General features: G+C 41.8%; 1 protein-coding gene across 2 annotated transcripts in view; it reads left to right on the top strand.

The window, feature by feature from the left end:
- KANSL1 (KAT8 regulatory NSL complex subunit 1) overlaps positions 1-24486 on the top strand; it is a 196169-nt gene that overhangs the window by 25429 nt on the left and 146254 nt on the right. Inside the window, exon 1 of one of the 2 annotated variants that reach the window (XM_036268960.1) lies at positions 8133-8151. The exons of the other annotated variant lie outside the window; for it this stretch is intronic. The gene's annotated coding sequence lies outside the window, so the exon portion shown is untranslated. Of the gene's footprint in view, positions 1-8132; positions 8152-24486 lie in introns of those variants that run through there. 2 annotated transcript variants of the gene reach the window in all.

Here is a 24486-nt window from a genome sequence, read left to right on the forward strand (position 1 = left end):
TTTAACTCCTTGAGAAACTTAAAATATTCATATAAAGTACTGGCTAAACTGCATGCATTTGAAGTCATTGATGTGTAGCTACTTTGAAATCTGGGACTACAGAGGAGAAAATCATCAATCTTGGATATTAGATCTTAACATAGCTGATACCTCAGAGAACCTGACTTGTTTAAGTGATATAGTTATGTTCAGTTGAATTTCCGTGCTATCTTTTGAATTATCCCAAAATAATTACTAGATTTAGGAGTGTTTTCAGGGTTAACCTTAAGTTATTCTCATAACTAACACGTTAAATCATGAGGCTGTCTTAGTTTTTCTTCTTATTGAGTTATTGGACTACTTCTATGGCGAGATAGTAAGATAGTATCTTTATGTAAATTCTTAAGTCTGTATGTCTAGTACGTGGAAGAAAATCATTTAGGCGGGATTGAAACTAAGGAATATCATGCATTCTTTTTTTTTCTTTTCATTTTTCTATATTTTATTTCTACATATATTATAAACCCCACTTCTACACAATTAGTTTTAAGGAATTATGAAATTAGGGAACAAAATTCTTATATTTACCCACATATGTATATGATTCTCTTTGTGAATGCAATTTGCCTTCAGCTTGAAGGACTTCCTTTAACATTTCTTACAGTGCAGGTCTGGTAGTAATAAATTAGCTCAGCCCTGGCTGGTTTTGCTCAATGGGTAGAGTGTCGGCCTGTGGACTGAAGGGTCTTGGGTTCGATTGCTGGTCAGGGGCATGTACCTGGTTGCAGGTTTGATCCCTGGCCCTGGTCAGAGTGTGGGTGGTGGCTGGCTGATGTGTCTCTCTCACATTGATGTTTCTCTCTCTCTCTCCCTCTTTGCCTTCCGCTCTATTTAAAACTCAGTGGGAAAATATCCTTGGGTGAAGATTATCAGCAACAACAAAATTAGCCTAGCTTTTGTTGTCATGCATTCTTATAATAGTTTGCTTTTTACAGAAATTTTTCAAATGACTTAAACTTTAATCTTACTAAAAGTTTGTTGCTAGTGGACTGAGTACATAAGAATATATATTTTAGCCTGGCCCGTGTTGCTCAGTGGATTGAGCATCATCCCATGAACTGAGAGGTCCTGGCTCGATTCCTGGTCAGGGCAAATGCCTGAGTTGTGGGCTGATCCCCAGTGAGGGGCGTGCAGGAGGCAGCTGATCAATGTTTCTATCTCACATCTATGTATCTATCTCTCTCTAAAAGGTCAATAAAAAATAAAAACATTTTTAAAAAAGAATTATATTTTGAATCAGTTGAGACCTCCATTTAGTGACAAAAACTAATTTCTGAGCTTTGTAGTCATTGTAATCAGTTTGAGGTTTTTTGTGTTTTTTTTATCCTCACCTGAGGACATTTTTCCATTTTTAATTCAGATGGAGCAGGAGGGAGAGAGAGGAAGAGAGAGAGAGAGAAACATCGATGTGAAAGAAACACATCGAATGGTTGCCACCCGCACAACCCAACCAGGGCCGGGGACTAACTGCAACCGAGGTACATGCCCTTAGCGGGAACCGAACCCGGGTCTCTCTGAACTGCAGGCCAACATTCTAACCACTGAGCAAAACTGTCCAGGCCAAGGGTTTTCTTTTTTTAATCCTCACCTGAGGATATTTTTCCATTGATTTTTTAGAGAGTGGAGGGGGTGGGGAGAGAGAAACATCAATTTGAGAGATAACATTGATTAGTCGCCTCCTACACATGCCCCAACCAGTTCCAGAGATGAGCCTGCAACTCAGGTACATGCCCTTGCCCAGCAATTGAACCCGCGACCCTTTGGTCCTTGGGCTAACGTTCTAACCGCTGAGCCAAACTGGCCAGGACAGTGTGAGGGTTTTCTTTTATTTATATTTTGCTAAATCTTGATATTTGTGAAACTGTGAAATAGTACTGTTTGGGTTTAATACCTTTATCAAGTTTGTACTTATTTGCCATGTAACATGTTTCTTTTTGGAGGATATAACTCAGAAAGGTAGGCGATGCATTTGGAAAAGTGAGAATTGGAGACTGCACTCTGATCCCAGTGTGTGTTTCAGCTTTGAGGCTTTGGGCAGTCTCCTAACTGTCCTCTCTTCGCCTCATTTTCTCACTAATAAAATTTTGGGGATTGAACTGGATGGCCTTTCATATTCCTTGTACATCTAAATTTCTTTGATTTAAATTTTTTAACTTTGATTCAGTTTTTTCTGGCTATTTAATATTTAGCTGGTTAAATATTAACAAAAGAACATGTATCAACTTCAGTTTAAAGATGTTTCTTTCATGATACAAGTTTAATATTGTCTTAAATAGGTTGATGTGTTTATTCTGTGATACCTGGAACAGTCTTGAGCTTAACAGGTGCTCACTAAATTTTTTTGAATAAATGCATTTTAACTTTTGTTTTGTTTTGTTTTGTTTATCCTCACCTGAGGACATTTTTCGATATTTTGTTCAGATAGAGTGGGAGGGAGAGAGAGAGAAACATCACGTGAAAGTGACACATCGAGTGGTTGCCACCCAGATGACCCAACCAGGGCTGGGGACAAACTGCAACCAAGGTACGTGCCCTTAGCGGGAACCGAACCCGGGTCTCTCCGGACCGCAGGCCGACGCTCTAACCGCTGAGCAAAACCGGCCAGGGCTTAACTTTTTTTTATGTGGCTTTTGAGTTATGATTGTAAACAATCCTCTCAGAATTCGAATGTTTTTAGGGAACTCAAAGTTTATGTATAGTGCTATCTGAGTTTATGAATGAACACATTGCTGGAGTCTAGTGTAGGATTTGAAGTTTGAGTTAGGAAAGATGTACTGACCTTTACTTAAACTAATTTATTTTTTTTTTTATTTTTTATTTTATTTTTTTTTTTATTTTTTTTTTATCCTCACCCGAGAACATTTTTCCATTGTTTTGTTCAGATAGAGTAGGAGAGAGAGAGAGGAAGGGGGAGAGAGAAAAAAACATCAATGTGAAAGGGACACATCGAGTGGCTGCCTCCCGCATGACCCAACCAGGGCCGGGAACAAACTGCAACCGAGGTACACGCCCTTAGTGGGAACCGAACCCAGATCTCTCCAGACTGCAGGCTGACGCTCTGCCAAACCGGCCAGGGCTAAACTAATTTAGTTTTAACCTTTCAATTATTAAACTTTGGAAAATAGGTTCATTTATTTTTATTTATTTATTAATCTTCACCTCAGGATATGTCTTTTATTGATTTGTTTTTTAGAGAGAGAGAGAAACATTAATTGGCTGCCTCCTGCACATGCCTCGACTGGGGGATTGATCCCGTAACCTGGGCATGTGCCCTGACCCAGAATCGAACTGGGACCTCTCAGTCCATGGGATGCTGCTTAGTCCACTGAGCTACACTGGCTGGGCAATAATTGCTTATTTAAAAAGTGCAAAACAGAATAATCCCTTATTCTTGTAAGATTAGTTTGGACGTGTGAAGTACTGAATGTGTCATAAAATATTATGCTCAGGAATTTCTTCCTGGCTTGTTAGAAGATATATGGTGGGGAAGTTAGAGTGCCTTTTTGAAATATGTTTATTGTATAGATGAGAATAATAAATCTGAAATTGGAATATCCATAGTTACTGCCTTTAAGGGCTTTCAGACCAGTGCCAGGAGGTGAAAATGATATATGAAAACATCCTCAGAGGAATTACAGAGAGCATTTAATCAACAGCAGGGTAATGTAGTACCAGTTACCTACATGATTGTTAAGTGAAGTGAGTAAATGATAATGGTTGTGTAGTGGAACATATCTTGAAAGAAAAATAAGTTGGAGGTGGATTGGGGAGAGGAATAAACAAGGAATGGTGGTGAGGAGTGGATGGTCCTCTTCTAGACAGAAAGACCACAGATAAAGACATGGATGGGCCCTGGCCGGTTTGGCTCAGCGGTTAAAGCGTCGGCATGCAGTTCAGAGAGACCTGGGTTCGGTTCCTGCTAAGGGCACGTACCTCGGTTGCTGTTTGTCCCCGGCCCTGGTTGGGTTGTAAAGGTGGCAACAACTTGATGTGTCCCTTTCACATCGATGTTTCTCTCTCCTCCTCCCACTCTATCTGATCAAAAGGTAAAAAATGTCCTCGGGTGAGGATTAAAAAAAAAAAAGACATGGATGGGCTTGGTGTGGCTCAGTGGTTGAGCATCAACCCATGCACCAAGAGGTCGTGGGTTCAATTCCCAGTCAGGGCACATGTCCAGGTTGTTGGCCCGATCCCCAGTGGGGGGCATGTAGGAGGGGGCCAATTGATGTTCTCTCTCATAGATGTTTCTCTCTCTCCCTTTCCCTTTCTCTCTCTCTCTCTAAAATCAACAAAGAAAAAAAAAAAGAGAGACATAGATGGGTGTAGAGTTGTGTACAGGAAAGAAATATAAAATAAATGTTATATAAAATAAATGTTGGTTGTTACCTTGTTCTTATGTAGCTGCAAGTCCAGAAGTCTTGCAGATATCAGGATTGTTTGATATAAAGGCTTAATATTGTAATCACAGACCAAGGTTCTTGCCAACTCTCTGCCATCTTTAGATGTTGGTGGCATCTTCACGCTTGCTGTAAGGTAAAGGTAACTAGTGGTTTGAGGTGTCATGTTTAGCACTGTTTGAGGAAGAGGGAGTGTTTCTTCTTCTTTAGGATTGAAGAAGCTTTTCTCACAATTCTCTTTTGGAGATCTTCCAGTGGGCTTCTACTCATGTCTCATTGGTCAGGATTAGGTTCCAATCCCATGCCCAACCAATCACTGGCGAAGAGAATGGGTTAAAATTAATCCATTAGGATAGAGTGGATATTGGAGAGTCAATCACAAAACTATGTCTGTTTCAACAGTGATTTGAAAAGTGAGTCCTATGTGAGTGTGTTTGTAATCAGTCTTGACATGCACTGTATTTCTGGGGAAATTTTTAAGAAATGTATTTCTCTCCCTAAGATTTTTATGTCTATACTGGCTCACCTTTGAATGTCCTTATTTGTAAAAATCGGTGCCTTAGCAGAATGACAACTGATTTGAGACGAGTATAAAACAGGCTGACTGTTTTAAGTGCCATAAACACTGTGAACTCCTGACTCTTGAGTTAAGCAATGAGAGAAAGGGAAAGTTGGAATTTATTTTTTCCTAAATGCATGATTTGAAATGAGCATTTCTACCTTTTTTTCTAATCCACTGAAGAAATGAATTTCATAACCTTGGCTATTTGGTGCCTAATTAATTCTGGTAGTTGAATTTTAATGGTTGAAGCAGTAGTAAGATTATTTTGTGGTGAGTGTCTTTGAACATAATATTTAAGTATACACTGCAAACTGCTTTGCCTTATTTGGTGTTTTTCATTCTGCTCATTTAGATTTCAGAAGCCTCAGATTAGGGCTCTAGTTCGCCATCTATTGGTCTTGGGATTGTATGTTTAACACCCTTATGCTATACTGGGTGTAATTACTATTATATGGAATATGTTTGTGTACATTTTTTAACCAACCTAATATTCTTCCTCAGGATTATACATTAAAAAGCCAAGACTAGGATCTCTTTTACACGTGTATACAAATAGTGTATACATATATTAGTTTATTCTTTGTGTAATTTGTGACTTTCTTAGCTGGCTGCTTTTGATATTTGAGAACCACGACTATGATTGAGAGAGTGATTTTAAGAGTACATATGGAAACTCATGGAAATATAGGTGCAGATACTGTAGGAACTGTTGAGTTAGTGTAACTTCGTGGGAGGATTAAAACTTTTTTATTTTTTAAAGTAGAAGTGAGGCATACCACCGGATATTGGTTCTGGTAAGCCACACAACAGAATTGAGTATTTGTCATCTTCCTTTTTGGTAGCAGAGTATACTCTTCTCTTCTGCTGAATTTGATGATTGAACCGTTGGAAACATTTTTCTTTCTTTTTTTTTTTATCCTCACCTGAGGACATTTTCCCATTTTTTGTTCAGGTAGAGTGGGAGGGAGAGAGAGGAACAGAGAGAGAGAGAGAGAGAAACATCGATGCGAAAGGAACACATCGAGTGGCTGCCACCCGCACAACCGACCAGGGCCGGGGACAAACTGCAACCGAGGTACTTGCTCTTAGCGGGAACCGAACGCGGGTCTCTCCGGACCGCAGGCCGACGCTCTAACCGCTGAGCCAAACCGGCCAGGGCGGAAACATTTTTTATTCAGTCATTTTTTTTTTCTTTCTCCTCACCCGAGGACATTCTTCCATTTTTTGTTCAGGTAGAGTGGGAGGATGAGAGAGAAAGAGAAACATCTAAGTGAGACACATCTACTGGTTGCCTCCCACAGACCCTGACCAGGGCCAGGGACCAAACCGCAACCAAGGTACCTGCCCTGGACTGGAATCGAACCCCAAGAGTCTTTGGTCCTCCCGCCCAGCTCTAACCGCTAAGCCGAACGGGCCAGGGTTGTGTTACTGATTTTTTTTAATCTAAAAAAATGTTCCATTATTTTAAGATCCTATTTTGGGAAATGAATAAAATACTGTACTGACAGACTGGTCATGAAAAATGATAAGGTGCCACTACTTTAAACTAATTCCGGTATGAAGGTGGGAAGTTTGCTTTTTGTTGTGAGATTTGGGTTTCTCTATGGAGTTCTTTGTTAAACTTTTAGCATAGCAGTGAACTTCCTTTTGGGGGCGACAGGAAGCATAAATAACTCATTGTGTAATGCCATTTACTTGTTTTGGCGGATCTGCCAAGCCATGACACCCAAAACAAGACGCGTGCTTCTCAACGAAAACTACAGTTCCCAGCGGGCCCGGCGCTGGTGGGCCATCACTTCCCCTCTCGCTCCAGCTTCTTCCCGGGCTGGCCCGGCGCGGGCCGTAGCCCGCGCCTGCGCGATGAGGACGTGCGCCTCATTTATTTATTTATTTATTTATTTATTTTTTACCCTGGCGGCTGCGGAGCGCGGCGCTGGGGCTAGTGCCCCGGCGTGCTGCAGTGAACGGAGGAAGGCTGCTAGGACAAAGGGCGGCAGGAAGCGCTTCACTGGGCAAGGAGCGTCCTACCCACTCGGCGCACGTTAGCCCTGGAATAGTGTGGCAACGTCGGCATTAGCCTACGTGCATTACTACACAGTGCAAACAGTTCCTTGCTCACGTCCTCTCGCTCCGCCGCGCCAGCCTGCCCTGCCCCTCATAGCCGGCGCGCGGCCCCACCAGCCCCAGCGCGGAGGGAATGTGACCGCGTCAGTGCCTCAGGTTAGCCTCACCTTGGAGCAAGGGCCCGCTCCCGACTGCCGCAGTGCCGCGTGCCGCCGCCGCCGCCGCACGTCTGAAAGCATATGAGCCCTGCGCCGCGGCCTCCACAGATGGAGGTGCAGAAACAGCGGCCGTGGCGAGGAGCCATGACTGAGGCGGCGGCGGCGGCGGCCGCGCCTCCTGGCGGCCCGTGGGGGCGGCGCGGCGGGCGCCCCCTGGCGGCGCGCCGGGGCGGAGCGGCCCTTCGCCGCCGCAGCCGCAGCCGGCGGAGGCGCTGCTGTCCCTCCTCCCCGTGTCCCCGGCGCTCGCCCGCTCGCTCGCTCGCTCCATTCTCCCTCCGCTTCAGATTAAAGGGGGGGAGGGAAAAGGAGCTCGGCCGCCATTTTCCCAGTGCCGCCGCCACCGCCGCCACCGCTCGCCGAACCGGCGGGAGAACCCAGCACGGTAGCGAAGCCGACTCGTCTCGCCGCGGAGGCGCGGGGGCGGCCGGAGCGCGCTCCCCGGCCAGGAAGAGACGTCCGGGAGTGGCGGCCGGGGTGCGGGTTCGGGCTGCAGACGGCGGCGCTTGTTTGTGCGGGGCGGGGGGGGGCGGCTTCACCCTCTGCCCCCGCCCGCCCGTCCTCCCGGCCGGGCTGCGGTCCTCGGTCGTGCCCAGGCTCCGCCGGAGCCGAGGAAGGCCGGAGAAAGGGCCCTAAAGAGAAGAAAAAGCGGCCGCTCCCCGCCGCCTTCCCCTCCCCCTCTGCCTCGCCCCCCCGCCCGGAAAGTCAGGGCGGCTCCGGGCGCCGGGGGGGAGGAGAGCGGGGGCCCGGGCCGGAGCTGCCGCCGCGCGCCCCCGCCCGCCGCCGGCCCTCGGCGCCCAGGCCGGGGGCTGTTTGCAAACTGCGCCCATTTTGTGGGGCCGAATCCGCCCGGGCTACGCTCCTCCATCACGTGGTAGGTGCTGCTGCTGCTGCTCCTTTCCTCCACCTCCTCCCGCTGCCCTTTCTCCTTCTCCTCGCTCTCCCTATGGCTCCCATTTCTCCCTCTCTTTGTTAGTTGTAACTAGAAAGGCAGGGCAGGGCAGGAAAAATCCCCGGAACTTTAAATGGCCTCTCCGGGCTTCCCCGCTGCGGGTCTGGGGCTGGGAGTCGCCCCAAGGGCGGGGGTGTGCGGGGGCCCTTTTCCACCAGCTGCCGCCTCGTTCGCCAGCTTTTCCTTTGGCGTTCTATTTAAAAATGAGGCCTTAAGAGCACGATTTATTCCCGTAAAAATATTAAAAAACCCAAACAAACTCTGGCTGGCTTTGAACTTCTCGACTGCAAAAGGCCTTTCTCTGCTTTAAACACACATTGCGCGTTTCACGGTGTATATCACAACTCTTGATTGTTTAGTGAGATGGTTATTTGTTTCATTTATTTATTGTTTTTGTTGCCTGTAAATTGAGGTCACTTAGGCTTTCAGATCTAGTTTCCCTCAGGCGGACGTGTTTTTTTTTTTTTTTTGGTTTTTTTTTTTTTTTTAACTGAAGAGGAAGAGGCATTTATTTGCTTTTAAGTGAGTTTGGGGGGCCTGTTTTCCGGCTGACGGTCTTTTGATTCTCAGAATATAGTTTGGATGTCCTTCCATACGATAAACAGTACCCTGATGTTTTTCATAAAAATCCTTTTGTTTTCCATTTTTGGGATCCCAGTGTGATATTTTTGAGAAACACATTACTTAACTATTGCTTATTGGATTGCCTTAGGGGAGAAGGGGTGACATGATGGCGCCACTTTAAATTGCTCTTTCCTCCTCCGTTTTTCCCCTTTATTCTAGAGGTCACTGGGGTATTTTTCGTGACCTATTAATAAAACTGTACTTGAGAATATTAACAGTACGACTCGTAGGGCTAGAGTTTGGTCCCTTAAGGATCGGGAGACTCGAATCCCGAGGTCCCCAAAGTTCCGAGAAATCTCCCTAGTCCTGCCTCGCCTCTCTCCCCTCCATTCACAATCCTGGTGTTGCCATCTCCTTTGTCACGTGGCTAGCAATCATTGTGTTTTTTTGTTTGTTTTGGGATGTGTTTATATTTTTAAATTGTAACCCAGAAGAACCTACCTCCTCTTCACTGAAGAGAGCAAGACGTTTTAGTTGTTTTAGTTTTAGAGTTGGAGAACATTTGTAAAAAGATAAAATTACATAATCTTTGCCTTGCATAATCATGATATAGTTATGGATTGTTACTGAACTTCGTTTCTAAAGCACTTGCAAGTATGAAAAAGTAGTACATGGGAATATGTTTTTCATATTTCAGAATAGTATAGTTTCTATTTTTTCTACTTTTGGAGTCATTTAAAGTACTACTATTTACAAAGGCTTAAGTGGGTGTGTTTTCCCTTCCCCCTTTCTGTAGGATATACTTGGTTCCTTTTCTAACAAACTGACCAATTTAGAAATTTTCAATTGTCTGCAGGTTTGTCAGATGAAACTATTTTTCTTATCTCCTAACAACAGTAAATACTTTTGAGTAATAATTGTGCTTTACCTATTTCACTTTAGGTATTTCATTACGTTTCTGTTGCGCTTTTGATCTGGAGATTTTTTGCTTTTAATCCTAAAGGTTTCAATGAATATTTGGTTGTCTGTTTCTTCATATCAGTTTTCCTAATAATTGGGTAAATTCCTATTTTGTAAAATACCAAATATTTCTCTGTTTTCCTACATAGGGTAGTAGCCACTTTTACAGTTTAAAAAAATATTGTGATTTAAGAAACTTTTTGAAGTAAAGATGAAATGTAGTGATTCTTAAGGATGCATTGATTCTTGTCCTCTTACTATGTATATTTTCAGTGGTTTGGGCCATTTTTGTTGCTAACAGTTACATCACATCATGTGATATGTGCAGTGTGATGTGTAGTTCTAAAAATAAGGCAAGGTAAAAATGCTCATCCCTTGAGGAATTTAAAAAATGTATTATGAATGTGGGGTAACTGATTTATATTTCTGATTTTGGTCATGGCATTCTGATTTCAATTTATTTACACTAGGTTTCTCCAACAAAGTATGCAATTCCTTTTACTTTTAGCATATTTAATATATTTGTTAGTGATCTCATGTTTGGAGGTGTTTAATTTTTTATTTATCCAGTGTGCACTAGTTGGAGAGAAACATTAGGTGTAACAAAGATTCTTAACATCTGAATTATGGTTGATCTCTGATGACTTGCCTCATTGAAGTGTATGTAAGATAAGAATTTATTTGTGTCTGTAGAGAGTTAAAAGAGTGATCAGTTAAATATTGATGGAACCTTGAAGCGGGGTGGGATTTTGGGTCCTTTTACCTATATGAATCTATTGAAGTGAAGTATGTATTTAGAAGTGTTCCTGCATCTTTTCTGAAAGCCTCATTTGAACATTAGTATATGACTTTCGTACTTTACCAAAGCCAGGTGTTAACTTTTGTCTGATTTTCTTTTTTCTTGCCTATGCATGTAATTTCTATGGCTAAATCTGCAGAGCATTCTTTGATTGTTGACACTTATCATTATCTTGTTGAGGAAATTTTTGGAAGCTAGAAAATGAGTAAGCCTTAGTTCACTTTTGAACTTTTATCAAGGTGAGAAGAAAGGAAAATAACTGTAGTACTCCATTTTTTTTCTTCAAACCCTGCCAATACTCTTCCATTCCTAGTAATGTTACATTGTAACCTACATCCTCTGAATTTTATTGGATTGGCCACAGATTTTAATTGTATTTTAAAGTGAAAACAAGTTTTAGATTTGTTCTGGTGATAAAACTTGACTCATGTAACCTGTAAATATAGGGTCATGTGGTTGATGATGTTGGTTTGAGAAAGTCTTTTAATATTTGGTTCTAGTTAGGAACTTTTGTGACTAAAGCCTAGTTACATTGTTATATTAGAAATACAATTTTTAAATATTGTAAAAACATCATACTAATCCATGTTGTATTTTCTAAACAATAGCCATTGAAAATCCTGTGTTTAAAGAGTAATGCTTATTCCTCTTATATTTAGTCAGGTTGCTTGGGGGGCTTCGTAGGGGTTATTTTTTTTTCTTCTTGGTGAGAACATTAAGACAAATTTATTTAAGTAATTTCCTTCCTGGAGAGAAAGAGAGAGAGAAAGATTGATTTTTAAAATCAAATGTAACCCTCGCCCTCCCTCCCCCAAGATCTCTCTCTATTTCCTTGAATTTGGAAAGGAGCGAATAGTGCAGACTAAGTATGTGGTCTTCAGTTGATTGCCCCAGAGCAAATTTCATCACTGAGTGGTTTATTTAGAGGTTTTAAAGCACCTTTTCTTTGTCCTTTTTCTCTATTTTAAGTAGGTTTCTGCCTTTATTGGTTAGGCTGTTTTAGGACTCAGGAAGTCTCTCTTACATTAGTGTACCCTTTTGCTTGATCACTTTATGAAGAAGTACAGTGCAGGTGTCTTAAATAAAAATGGTCCCAAACACCTGGCCTGCCTACTGTCTCAGTGCAAAGAGTATTTGGACCATGTTCTTTACCTAAAATAGGACTTAATTTCTTGGAAATTTATCTTTTTTTTTAATCCTCACCTGAGGACATTTTTCTATTTTTTGTTCAGAGAGAGTGGAAGGGAGAGAGAGGAAGAGAGAGAGATAGAAACATCGACGTGAAAGGGACACATCGAGTGGCTGCCACCTGCACAACCAACCAGGGCCGGGGACAAACTGCAACCGATGTATGTGCCCTTAGCGGGAACCAAACCCCGGTCTCTCTGGACCACAGGCCGACGCTTTAACCGCTGAGCCAAACCAACCAGGGCCATTTCTTGGAAATTTATATTAAGACTGGTTTTCCAGTCTTCATGTTGATTCTGAAGATGTATGTTTAAATTATAATTTCTAGCCAAATAAATTGTATATTAGCCTCTAGGCGTACTAAAAGTTTTGTAAAAATATTCTTATCAGCCCTGGTTGGTTTGGCTCAGCAATTAGCGTGTTGGCCCATGGACTAAAGGGTCGAGGGTTCGATTCCCAGGGCACGTACCTGGGTTGCAGGTTTGATTCCCGGCCCCAGTTGGGGTCATTCAGGAGGCAACTGATCGATGTGTCTCTCTCACATTGATGTTTCTCTCCTTCTCTCCCTCCCTCCCTTCTACTCTATCTAAAAAATCAATGGAAAAATATCTTTGGGAGAAAAATCAATGGAAAAATATCTTTGGGTGAGGATTAACAACAGCAACAAAAATATACACACACACTTTTTTTTTTTTTTTTTGCCAGAGTGTAATAATTTATGACACAAAGTTAAGACTCTTTCAGCAATACTTCCCATTCTCTAAAATGTAAAATCAAAAACCAGTGAATCACAGTAATGGTTAGGAAAGACTATGAATTGGAAAAGACACCTCACTATACTAGAGGTCTCCAACATTTGATGGCCACAAGAAGAGGTATAGGAGGTAAGTGGTATCTGTGTGTGTCACTTGCAGATGGTGGGGAGAATTGTGGGTCATAGGAAAAGATCAGTTGGGAGGGTCACTATTAATTACTGTTACCATTTGTTTCTACATTATGCCATGTGCCTGTCTTTTAGGATGTAGGGTAAAATGTATAGGAGAAAATAAGCCAGTAGGTATAATTTACCAAAAAGTATGGACTCAAAACAAGAGTGAAATTGACATTTTTTTCTGTCACTGTTAAGCTTTTTCTTGTCTTTGCTTACAGTAGTGGTAAAGCTAAAATGCAGGGTATGAGGAAACTGACTTCAAAGTTTAAAGCACAGCTCATATTTACGAATGAAAAGCAAACAAACTTGGATAATCTGAAAGAAAAACTTAAAGATTTGTACATGAAGGTTTATTTATTTATTTATTTATTTTTAAAATTTTTTTATTACTATTTTTTTTTATCCTCACCCGAGGACATTTTTCCATTTTCTGTTCAGGTAGAGTGGGAGGGAGAGAGAGGAACAGAGAGAGAGAGAGAAACATCGACGTGAAAGGGACACATCGAGTGGGTGCCACCCGCACAACCGACCAGGGCCGGGGACAAACTGCAACCGAGGTACGTGCCCTTAGCGGGAACCGAACGCAGGTCTCTCCGGACCGCAGGCGGACGCTCTAACCGCTGAACCAAACAGGCCAGGGCTGTACATGAAGGTTTTAAACCTTTATGCCAAAGAGGTCCTCATGCTGGAGAACTTTTGTTTTTAAGTACTTTTTAAAAAAATATTTTTTCTTTATTGATTTTAGAGAGGGAGAGTGGGATAGAGACATCCATGAGAGAGAACATCGATTGGCCGCCTCCTGCATGCTCCCCCACTGGGGATTGGGCCCACAACCTGGGCATGTGCCCTGACTGGGAATCGAACTTGCGACCTCTTGGTGCATGGGTTGATGCTCAACCACTGAGCCACACCCGCCAGATCCTATTTCTAATTTTTTAAGAATTACAGTTTCTTCCACAAGCTTTGTAGAATCAGGAAATGTAAGGTGGAGGTAAATTCAGTGCAGTTTTATCTCTCAATGTTATCAAAAACTCAAGTTCTTGTTACTTGAACCAGGAATCCCAAATGAGATCTCACTCTGAATTTTAAGTACAGCAGATTCTGCCCTTGTTTGGGAAAAGGTGCGTAAGTGGCATCAAACTTCATAATGAAGTCCTTCACCTTTTAATTTCTTTTTTAAAAAGATCAACGTAAGATCAGACCTGGTTAATCTCAGTTGGAGGGGAAACATTGGGGAATAAAAAAGATGAATAACAATTTTGTTGTTAGAACGTTAAACCAAAAATTGCTAAAAACTTATATCTAGGCTTCCTTTTGCTATTTGTTATTTGGCCTTTGTGACTACTTATTAGCACCTCCGCCAGAGGGTGTGAAGGGATAGAGGTGAAAAGCTAATTGGTTTACTTTCTGATGTTTGCTACTGTAGAGGCTTTGTAGAAATACTAGTTTGATAAGTTGAACTGTTGGGAAAGTTTCATTAAGGTGTTCATACATTACCATGGAGAACTGAGGATTTTTTTTTATTCTATTTTTTAATCCTCATCCGAGGACATTTTTTGCATTTATCTTCAGATAGAGCGGGGGGGGTGTGGGGGGGGGCGGGCGGGCATTGATATGAGAGACACACCCCAACTGGGGCCAGGAACAAACTGCAACCTAGGTACGTGCCCTTAGCGGGAACCGACCTGGAACTCTTTGGTTCATGTGCCGACGCTCTAACTGTTAAGCCAAACTGGCCAGGGCAGAACTGAGGATTTTGAAGACCTTAAACACATAAAAAAAAACCTGGGCATCCCTGGCTGGCCGTTGCTTAGTGGTTAGTGCGTTGGCCTGAGCATCTGAGGATCTTGGGTTTGATTTCCAGTCAAGGGCATGTACCTGGGTTGCACATTCGATCCCCGGCCCTGGTCAGGGTAGGCGTGTGCAGGAGGCAACCAGTCAATGCTTCTCTCCTCTCCCCCATTTTCCACTCTCTAAAAAATCAATGGAAAAAATATCCTCTGGTGAGGATTAACAACAACAACAACAAAATCAGGCAGCTGTTTTTGCAGTTACTGGTTTACTGCATATCTCCTAGTTTTCCCTTTGGCCTCCCAAGGGAATGAAAGAAGGATGTTATTATTATAATTTAACATTTCCCTGGCATTGGAAAATTAGCTTTTATTTATCATGAATTCAGTACTCTAAAGGGATAAGGTAGGTTTCAGTGAGATCCCTGCAGTTTGATCAAGGATCCCCACCAAGAATAATCTTTTTGCTTTTGAATTGCTTGGACCCTTCAAGAAGTCTCTGATTTTAGGATTGTTCAAACACTTGTATTTTTAGAGTTTGTTAGAAAGAGACAAGATTCAAAAGTACATTTTTTCTTTTGTCTTTTTGTGAACTAGCCTGGTAGGAAATTTGAATTTAGTGGTAGTATAGAAATAGGATAAATACTAATAAATATTTTAATAGGTAGTCATCCTTTTCTTCAAACATTTTTTTCTGTTTTTATATATATATATTTTTTTTAATTTTTTTTTCTTTATTGATTCCAGAGAGAACGGAAGGGAGAGGGAAAGATAGAAACATCGACGAGAGAGAACATTGCCTGGTTGCCTCCTGCATGCCCCCCACTAGGGATTAGGCCCACAACCTGGGCATGTGCCCCAACCGGGAACTGAACCGGCGACCTCTTGGCGCATGGGTCGATGCTAAACCACTGAGCCATACCAGCCTGGCTCTGTTTATACATACATATTTTTTTATCCTCATCCGAGGACATTTTCTTGCATTTATCTTCAAATAGAGTGGGAGGGAGAGAGGGGGGAAGAGAGAGAGAGAAACACCGATGTGAGAGAGATAAATCGACTGTTTGCCACCCACACAATCCCAACCAGGGCCAGGACGAACTGCAACCAAGGTCCGTGCGCTTAGTGGGAACCGAACCCAGGACTCTTCGGTCCGCAGGCCGACACTCTTAACTGCTGAGCCAAACTGGCCAGGGCTCTGTTTATATATTTTTAAACACACGTGGGATCATACTTATGTGGCTTGATATTTTCCCCTTCATTTAGCTATATATCAGAGGTTTTTCACTGAAAACATACACAGTTTTCTTTTAAATAGCTGCCTAATTTTTTATTGTGTCTTTTTTAAAATTTAGGGCTTTTTGTATTATAGTTCTTCAGTGAAAGAATTGTGCATACATCTTTATGTATCTATAATAATACTTCTCTTGGATAGGTTCCTAGAACTACTGGGTAAAAGTTTGGCTAATTGCATTTAAGTTTTTGATAGATTTTGCCTTCAAAAGGCTTATGTAACCAAATTTAATAGTTTAAAAGGTACAATTAAAAAATTTGTAGTCTGAGTGCAGGTTCTTGGCAGTATAAATGACTGGAACTTGAATTGAGGTAGATGAAGTTTCCTGTCCTAGATTTAGGTGGTGCCAGCTTCTTGTTAGGTCCTTATAACTTTATGATCAGACATCCCCTTTAACTTTATAATGGATCTCCAGCTGATGTATTCAATATTGAATCCTCAGTTTAACTAACATATATTGGTCCACTGTCTACCAGGCCCAGTGCTACCTGTAGGGGATAAAGATAAAACAAACCATAACCCCTTTTTAAGGAAGTATACAGTCTAGGGAAGGAAGAGAAAAACAAAATTGAGAGTTGACATTACATTATGAGCTGTTGCCCAAGGTGTCATGGGGGTGCAGGTAAGAACCTGGAGAGAGAGGGACCCCTAACTCAACTTGGAATGAATGAGGAATACTAGAAAGATGTGATCTTGGAGAAGAAAGAGTAGCATGAGCAAAGGTGCAAGGGCATAGAAGAGCTTGGAACTATATGATTCGGGAAGCTTCGAGTGGGGACAGGTTGGAAATGAAGTTGAGTATAAAAAAGGGGTCTATATGCTGTATGGGGAGCATGGATTCATCCTTACCCTAAGTGTCACTGAAGAATTTTAAGCAGGAGGAGAATATGGTCAGATTTATGTTCCCTCCCTGCTCCCCTCTTTCCCTCCCCCTCCTTTTTTTCTAATAGTCATTTTGTTAGTGAATGCTAGACTGAAAGCTTGCCGAGATAGGAAGAAAGAAAGGTTAGCAGATCATTACTGCCTGGATTACTGTAGTACATAATTAGGTTCTGAATTAAGGCAGTGGCATTAAGGATGGAGTGAATGTGCCTATCCTACTTATTTTGAACTCTCCCTACTCAGCCTTAAAAATTAAGCCAGAATGTCATCTTTCTGGAAGCCTTCCTTGATCTCTTCAGGCAAAACACAGTGCTTTATTATCTGAGTTTTCCTTTGCACCTATTTTCTATCTTTGCATTAATGAAACTGTTATACTTCTTAGTGCCTTCACATTAGATCAAGAACTGCAGTCTTTCTGTTATTTGTGTCTGGCATTAGTCTATGTTTAAATGAGGTATCTGTGATTAGGACATCAATGATTGGGATTAGGAATCATTCACATAGGGATTGAAATCACATAGGGCAGGGATTGGTTTTGAATTTGGTGTTGGGGGCATGGAATGGGTTTTGGATATGGGATAGTTGAAGTAGCAGTATGGATGATGCTGGACCTTACATCTTCTTTAGGTTTCAACTTAGGTGTTGTTCCCTCTGGGAAGCCTTCTATGACTTCACCCACTCTCAACCTGTTCACCCTAAAATGGCCCCCAGGATTTCCTGATCACATAATAGTATCTGTCTTTATTGGTCTTTGTCATCATTGTAGACACTTAGTTGGGTGCTTTTATTGTTATAGGCATTTTAGCCCAGCTGGTGTGGCTCAGTGGTTTAGCGTCAACCCATGCACCAAGAGGTCGCTGGTTCGATTCCCAGTCAGGGCACATGCCCTGGTTGTGGGCCAAATCCCCAGTTGTGGGGGGCATGCAGGAGGCGGCCAGTCGATGTTCCCTCTCATCGATGTTTCTCTCTCTCCCTTTCTCTCTCTCTCTAACAAATCAATAAAGAAAAAAATGTTATAGGCATTTTAATAAAATCTTTATTGGAGATAATCAGTTGGTATTCTCTCATCAACTTTCCTCTAAAGACTAAAATTTGGAATCTAGTGTCTAGCAGTTAAGGCCCTTTCAATTTAAACCTAGCCTTAAATTACTTAGTATAATTCTTAAATTACTTAGAATTAGGGATTTAAATTGGAATCCTGCTTCCACAGCTTAGGAGTGATGTGATCTTGGACACATCACTTCTGAATGTCAAGTTTCCTCACCTATAAAATGAGAATAAGAGTACTTGCCTACAGTGTTATTGTGAAGATAAATGAGAACACGTGTAAAACACTTAGCATAGTAACTGACATAGTGAAAGGTCAGTTAGTGTTAGTGAGCAGCAATTACAATAATAATCTCCAGTCAGAGCTATGATTTCCTTATTAATTATAAAACTTTTTCAGTTAAGCCCTGTTGGCATAGGGAAGTGTTAGGGACTGGAGTGGTGAGGTCTACATTATTTCTTTGTTTTGTAATAAAAATTATGCCTCCCATTCCCAATTATATTTCATAACATACCTACATTTGTCTCCATGTAAAAGAAATGCTTTCCCCGCCATCAACAAATCATCAAACAACAAGTGTTGGTGAGGGTGTGGAGAAAAGGGGACTCTAGTACACTGCTGGTAGGAATGCAGACTGGTGCATCCACTATGGAAAACACTACGGTGTTATCTCAGAAAATTAAAAATTGAATTGCCTTTTGACCCAGTGATCCCACTTCTAGGAATATACCCTAAGAAGCCTGAAACATTAATCAGAAAGAATATATGTACCCCCATGTTCATAGCAGCACTATTTACAATAGCTAAGATCTGGAAACAGCCCAAGTGTCCATCAGTAGACGAATAGATAAGAAAGCTGTGGTACATACACACAATAGAGTACTATACAGCTGTAAGAAAGAAAGATCTCTTATCCTTTGAGACGATATGGAGGGACCTGGAAAGTATTGTCCTAAGCGAAACAAGCCAAGCAGTAAAAGACAAATACCACGTGATCTCACTTATTTGTGGAATATAATGAACATAACAGTCTGAGGAATAGGGTAGACCCAGAGACGTGGAAGTAGGGTACAGACTGACAACCCTCAGAAGAGGGGGTAGAGGGGGAAGGGAAGAGATAAACCACAGAATTTATATGCATGTATGAATAACCAATGGACGTGGGCAACAAAGCCGGGGACAGGGTTGGGGAATGGGGAGGAGGGTGTCAATGGGGTAAAAAAGGAGAAACATCTGCAACAAAAACACAAAACAAAAAAATACTTTCCAGCCCTGGCCGGTTTGGCTCAGCGGTTAGAGCGTCGGCCTGCGGTCCTGAGAGACCCGGGTTCGGTTCCCGCTAAGGGCGTGTACCTCGGTTGCAGTTTGTCCCCGGCCCTGGTCTGTTGTGCGGGTGGCAGCCACTCGATGTGTTTCTTTCACATCGATGTTTCTCTCTCTCTCTCTGTTCCTCTCTCTCCCTCCCACTCTACCTGAACAAAAAATGGAAAAATGTCCTCGGGTGAGGATAAAAATAAATAAATAAATATAATAAAATAAAATTTAAAAACTATCACCCAATATTTAAAAAAAAAAAAATACTTTCCAGTGTGTCCCGTAATGTAGTTTTTAGTGCTTTATCACAAATCACTGTAAACATAGCTGCTTTCCTCCTTTCTCTTGAGAAGCTGTACATTTTACCTTTTGGCTCATCCAAATTGTTCTGTGGATCATCTCTCATTTCCTTTCCCATTATTTTGATTGTTGGTTTCTTGATTGGACTTCCCTTATCTTTCTCTGCTTAGCAAAATTTTTAAAATTTGAAGTCCTGCCTCACCAAGAGTGTTTTGACTACTTCAGTTCAGTCAATAAGTGGCTACAGTGCTTAGAGTGTACTAAGCTCTAGATAGTTAGTGAGCATTCAAGAGAAGGATGCTAAAGAACACTGCCTATTTTGGAAATAGAATTAATAAATTGACAATTAGGGAACATTCAAATAATTTGAATTGAGTGATGGTGACTTGAAGTCCATTGTACAATTTAAGCAGGAAGAAAACAATGTGAATCTGAATAGTATGGAAAGGTTTCTGTGGAGATGTTATGTACTGAAAGATTAATTAAGTTCTGGGCCTAAATGGTAGAAGGGCCTTCCAGGTAGAAGCAGTACCCTAGGCAGAGATTGTGGTGCTTGAATTTGGAGGAAGTTCTAGGTCCATGCTACCTGACGAACTTGCTCTGATAATTGTTTTCAGTTTCGTCTTGGAGAATTTTGGCTTGTGAAAAAGGCACTAGAAGCTGTTCTGGAGTAGAGAGGTGAGGTGATAAAAAGATACGGAATGGATTGGAGGACTGAACTATCAGCCAGGAAGCTGCTATGATTTAGGTGTGAGCTGATGAGCTCCTGGCTGTGTTTGGGTTGTAGTGTTAAGAATGGAGAGGATAGCCCTGGCCGGTTTGGCTCAGCGATTAGAGCATCGGCCTGTGGTCCAGAGAGACCTGGGTTCGGTTCCCGTTAGGGACATGTACCTTGGTTGCAGTTTGTCCCCGGCCCTGGTTGGGTCCTGTGGGTGGCAGCCACTCGATGTGTCCCTTTCACGTCCATGTTTCTCTCTCTCTCTCCCTCCCTCCCTCCCTCCCTCTCTCCCCCTCCCTCCCGCTCTATCTGAACAAAAAATGGAAAAATGTCCTCGGGTGAGGATAAAAAAAATAAATAAAATTAAAAAAAAAGAAAAAAGAATAGAGAGGATATACCACACCCGAACAGCTTTATATGAGCAGTAAATGGAAGGATTTCATCATAAAAAAGACAAAGTTATGAAGAAAAAGAACGCTTTTTCTCCTGTCCTTAAGAGCCTTTAAGTTAATGTTTGTGTCAATTATTTGGCCCTTATGCAAACTCTAGCCCCTTCCAATTTCTCGATTGAAACTTGGAGGAGACTTTGACCATACTACTGTGGTGACCACTTTAGTTGAAGTTCCTGTTGCATCCTGTTTGGATTATTGCAGTAGCTTCTTCATTGCATTCCTCTTTCCCTTTTTAAGTATTTATTTTTAAATATGGTTTTACTGATTTTTTTTTTTTAAGAGAGATAGAAACATTTCTGTGAGAGAGAAGCATCAATTGGCACAACCCCCTACTGGGGATTGAGCCCGCAACCCTGGCATGTTCCCCTAAGGGGAATTGAACTGGGATCTCTCAGTCCATGGATGGTGCTCGATCCACTGAGCCACGATTGAGCCACGATTGAGCCACACCAGCTGGACTCTTCTTTGCCTTTTTTTGTTTATCCTCACCTGAGGATATTTTCTCAAATATCTTCAGATAGAGTGGGGATTGCGGGGAGAGAAACATTGATGTGAAAGGAGCACATCAATTGGTTGCCTCCCGCACGACCCCGATCAGGGCCGAGGTACGTGCCCTTGACAGAAATCAAAACTGCGCTCTTTAGTCCACCAGCTGATGCTCCAAACTGGCCAGGACTCTTCTTTGCCTTTTTATTTTCTTTGAATACATCCTACCCAAGTGGTCTGGGTAAAGCACAGTTATGGGGTGTCACTCCCCATTTGAAAAACCTGTAATGACATTCTGCTGCCTTTAAGTCTGAGTAAAGGCTGACTATTTAAGGTTATCTGTTAATGATCTGGCTTCAAACTGCTTTTCCACCTTTTTGTGTACTGTTTCCTATGTTAACTTTATATTTCAAGCAAATTAATCATTTCTTTTAACCTCCAGGATGTCCTGTTTTCCCATAGCCTTGCCTTTTCCCATACTATTTCCTCTCACTAGAATGTCATGTTACCATTCTCTTGCCCTAGACTTTTACATAATGACATTTTAGCTAATTTTCAAATTTTAGCTGACATTTGACAACTTCATGGATACTTCCCTAACCATCCTTCCTCCTTCTCTTTTGTTCCTTTGTGCAGAGTAGTGAGGTAATGGGGAAAGAGGTTAGTAGAAGCCACATTATGGACACACTTTTCTTCCCCATCTGATTTTTGCTTCTGTTTCCAGTGAAAGTGTGGTGATTGGCCAGCCAACTGACCAAACCCTTCCCCTTGGGTTTCTGCAGCTTATCAACATTTTTACAAGGTGGACGCTGCCAGTTTATTTTTGTGTAATTGGGAGTCCTGTCTTGGAAACTAATGAGGAATAAGGCAAAGTTTTCATTTGTAGGTGTGGAATTAGTTCTGTCTTGCAGTATTTGAAACAGCCAGGTGTTTTGCTTTCTGGAAAGAAGATATCTTTATGTTTATCTATAGAGATAGACATAAAGATATAGATATAGACACTGTGTCTCTAGGCAGTACTTTTCAATTGGGAGGTGTGATATTTTCCCCCTGTGGAACATTTGACATGTTTGGAGGCATTTTTGGTTGTCATAATTTGTAGAAGGGTGTTAACTGGCATCTAGTGGATGGAAACCAGGGATCCTGCTAAACGTCCTACAGTGCACAGGAGAGACCTTCCTCCCCTACAGCAGAAGGTTATTAAGCACAAGATGTCAATAGTGCTGAAGTTGACAAACTCTGCCCTAGGGTTATGTTTTTGCTTCCCAAGTGCTACTTGTGTTAGGTAGATGTTTGTCCTTGAACCTATACTGTAATTTAAAATAATAGAATCATAAACCTAGAAGTCACATATTTGATTTCATTCCAACTTGTATCCCTCAAAACAGTGTTCTGCAAGATATTATTAATAGGTGTAATGGGAAAAAAGTGTTTATTTGTTAAATAAGTTTGGTAAAGGCAAATATTTGCGTATTCAGTATGGTGGAGTACATTGTGGATCTCCATCTCCATCAGGGAAGTTTTTCCCAAATGTGTTTGCCTGCTGAACCCATTTGACATTTTCCAGTCCCCAAAAATACTTCCTTGGAAATGGTAGGGAAACCATTAATTACCTAGCCCAACCTTTTTATAGCAGATAGATCCTTTCTTTCGTCTCTTTAAATTTACTGGAGAATTTTAACTTATATCAGTGACAGCAACTATATTAGTTTCATCTGCATTTGTCAGATTGTAGTATATTAGATGAACTAAAAATTGGGATATTTTAGGTTTCTAATTTTGAGTGTACACTATAACTTTATTGTCTGTCCCCACCAGTAAATTGGAAATTATAATCCCAGCCTGAAACCTACTGCTCAGATTGCTATCTGGATTAACAAACTAATTATAGTTTTTAATACTTTGTATTCTTTGGAGAAAGGTGATTTATTATAAGCCATTGTGTTGTTTTTGTAAAACTGCTTAAGTTTGACAGTCTTTCTTTGCTTTAAATTGTTGGAGAGTGAAGCTTTTGGGATTCAAGTGGTATGGGAATAATTGTTTTAATCAACATTTTTGCTGAGTATGTTAAATTTTAACAGTTACTATGACATTTTGCCTTACTCAGATTTTTGGCTATTTAAAAATTTGCATTATTTTCTTTTTGTTTCCTTCTCTTTTATTATATAAGTAATAACATGTTTATGGTAGCGACATTACATAAGCCAGAAAACACAAGACAGAGAATCTTACCACCTACTTTTTAAATAAAAATGGGGTCATAGTTCTTATTTTGTTGTGACACCTTTGTTTTTTTTGTTTTAGTCCTCACCCGAGGATACTTCTCCATTTATCTCAGACAGAGTGGGAGAGAGGAAGAGAAGGAGAGAGAAACATCGATGTGAGAGAGACACATCGACTGGTTGTATCCAGCAGGACCCTGACCAGGGCCTGGGTTGAACCACTATTGAAGTACATGCCCTTGACTGGAATCGAACTTGCGACTCATTGGTCCGCAGGCTGACGCTTTAAATGCTGAGCCAAATGGGCCAGGGCTTGTTTTAAAAAAATTAACAGTGAAGCACAGGAGCTTTTTCATGTCAGTAGATGTAGCTCTGCATTGTTATTTATGGTTGCATAATATTCCATTGTATGGATATTTCATAATTTAAATTGTTGGGCATTTGGTTTGCTCTCTTTATCACAAACGTGAAATATTAAAAGTAAATCTAGCCCTGGCCGGTTTGGCTCAGCGGTTAGAGCGTCGGCCTGCGGTCCGGAGAGACCCGGGTTCGGTTCCCGCTAAGGGCATGTACCTCGGTTGCAGTTTGTCCCCGGCCCTGGTTGGGTCGTGTGGGTGGCAACCACTCGATGTGTCCCTTGATGTGTCCCTTTCGCGTCGATGTTTCTCTCTCTCTCTCTCCCTCTCCCTCTATCTGAACAAAATATCGAAAAATGTCCTCAGGTGAGGATAAAAAAAAAAAAAAAAAGTAAATCTAGACATACAGCAAAAATATATATACATATACATATGTATATATATTTTTATTCTCACCTGAGGACATTTTTCCATATTTTGTTCAGATAGCGTGGGAGGGGAGGAGAGAGAGAGAGAGAGAGAAACTTTGACGTGAAAGGGACACATTGAGTGTTTGCCGCCCGCACAACCCAACCAGGGCCAGGGACAAACTGCAACTGAGGTACGTGCCCTTAGCGGGAACCAAACCTGGGTCTCTCTGGACCGCAGACCGATGCTCTTAACTGCTGAGCCAGACTGGCCGGGGCCAGCAAAAATACTTTTAAAATTCCTAAGCTTAGGTGATGATTTATGGCAATTAAAACTAATATTGAGCCCTGGCCAGTTAGAGCATCTGCCTGCGGTTCGGAGAGACCCGGGTTCAGTTCCCGCTGGGGACATGTACCTCGGTTGCAGTTTGTCCCTGGCCCTGGTTGGTTGTGCGGGTGGCAGTCACTCGATGTGTCCCTTTCACGTCGATGTTTCTCTCTGTTCCTCTCTCTCCCTCCCACTCTACCTGAACAAAAAAATGGGGG

Source organism: Molossus molossus, unplaced genomic scaffold, assembly GCF_014108415.1.
Source record: "Molossus molossus isolate mMolMol1 unplaced genomic scaffold, mMolMol1.p scaffold_m16_p_19, whole genome shotgun sequence".
Taxonomy (NCBI): domain Eukaryota; kingdom Metazoa; phylum Chordata; class Mammalia; order Chiroptera; family Molossidae; genus Molossus; species Molossus molossus.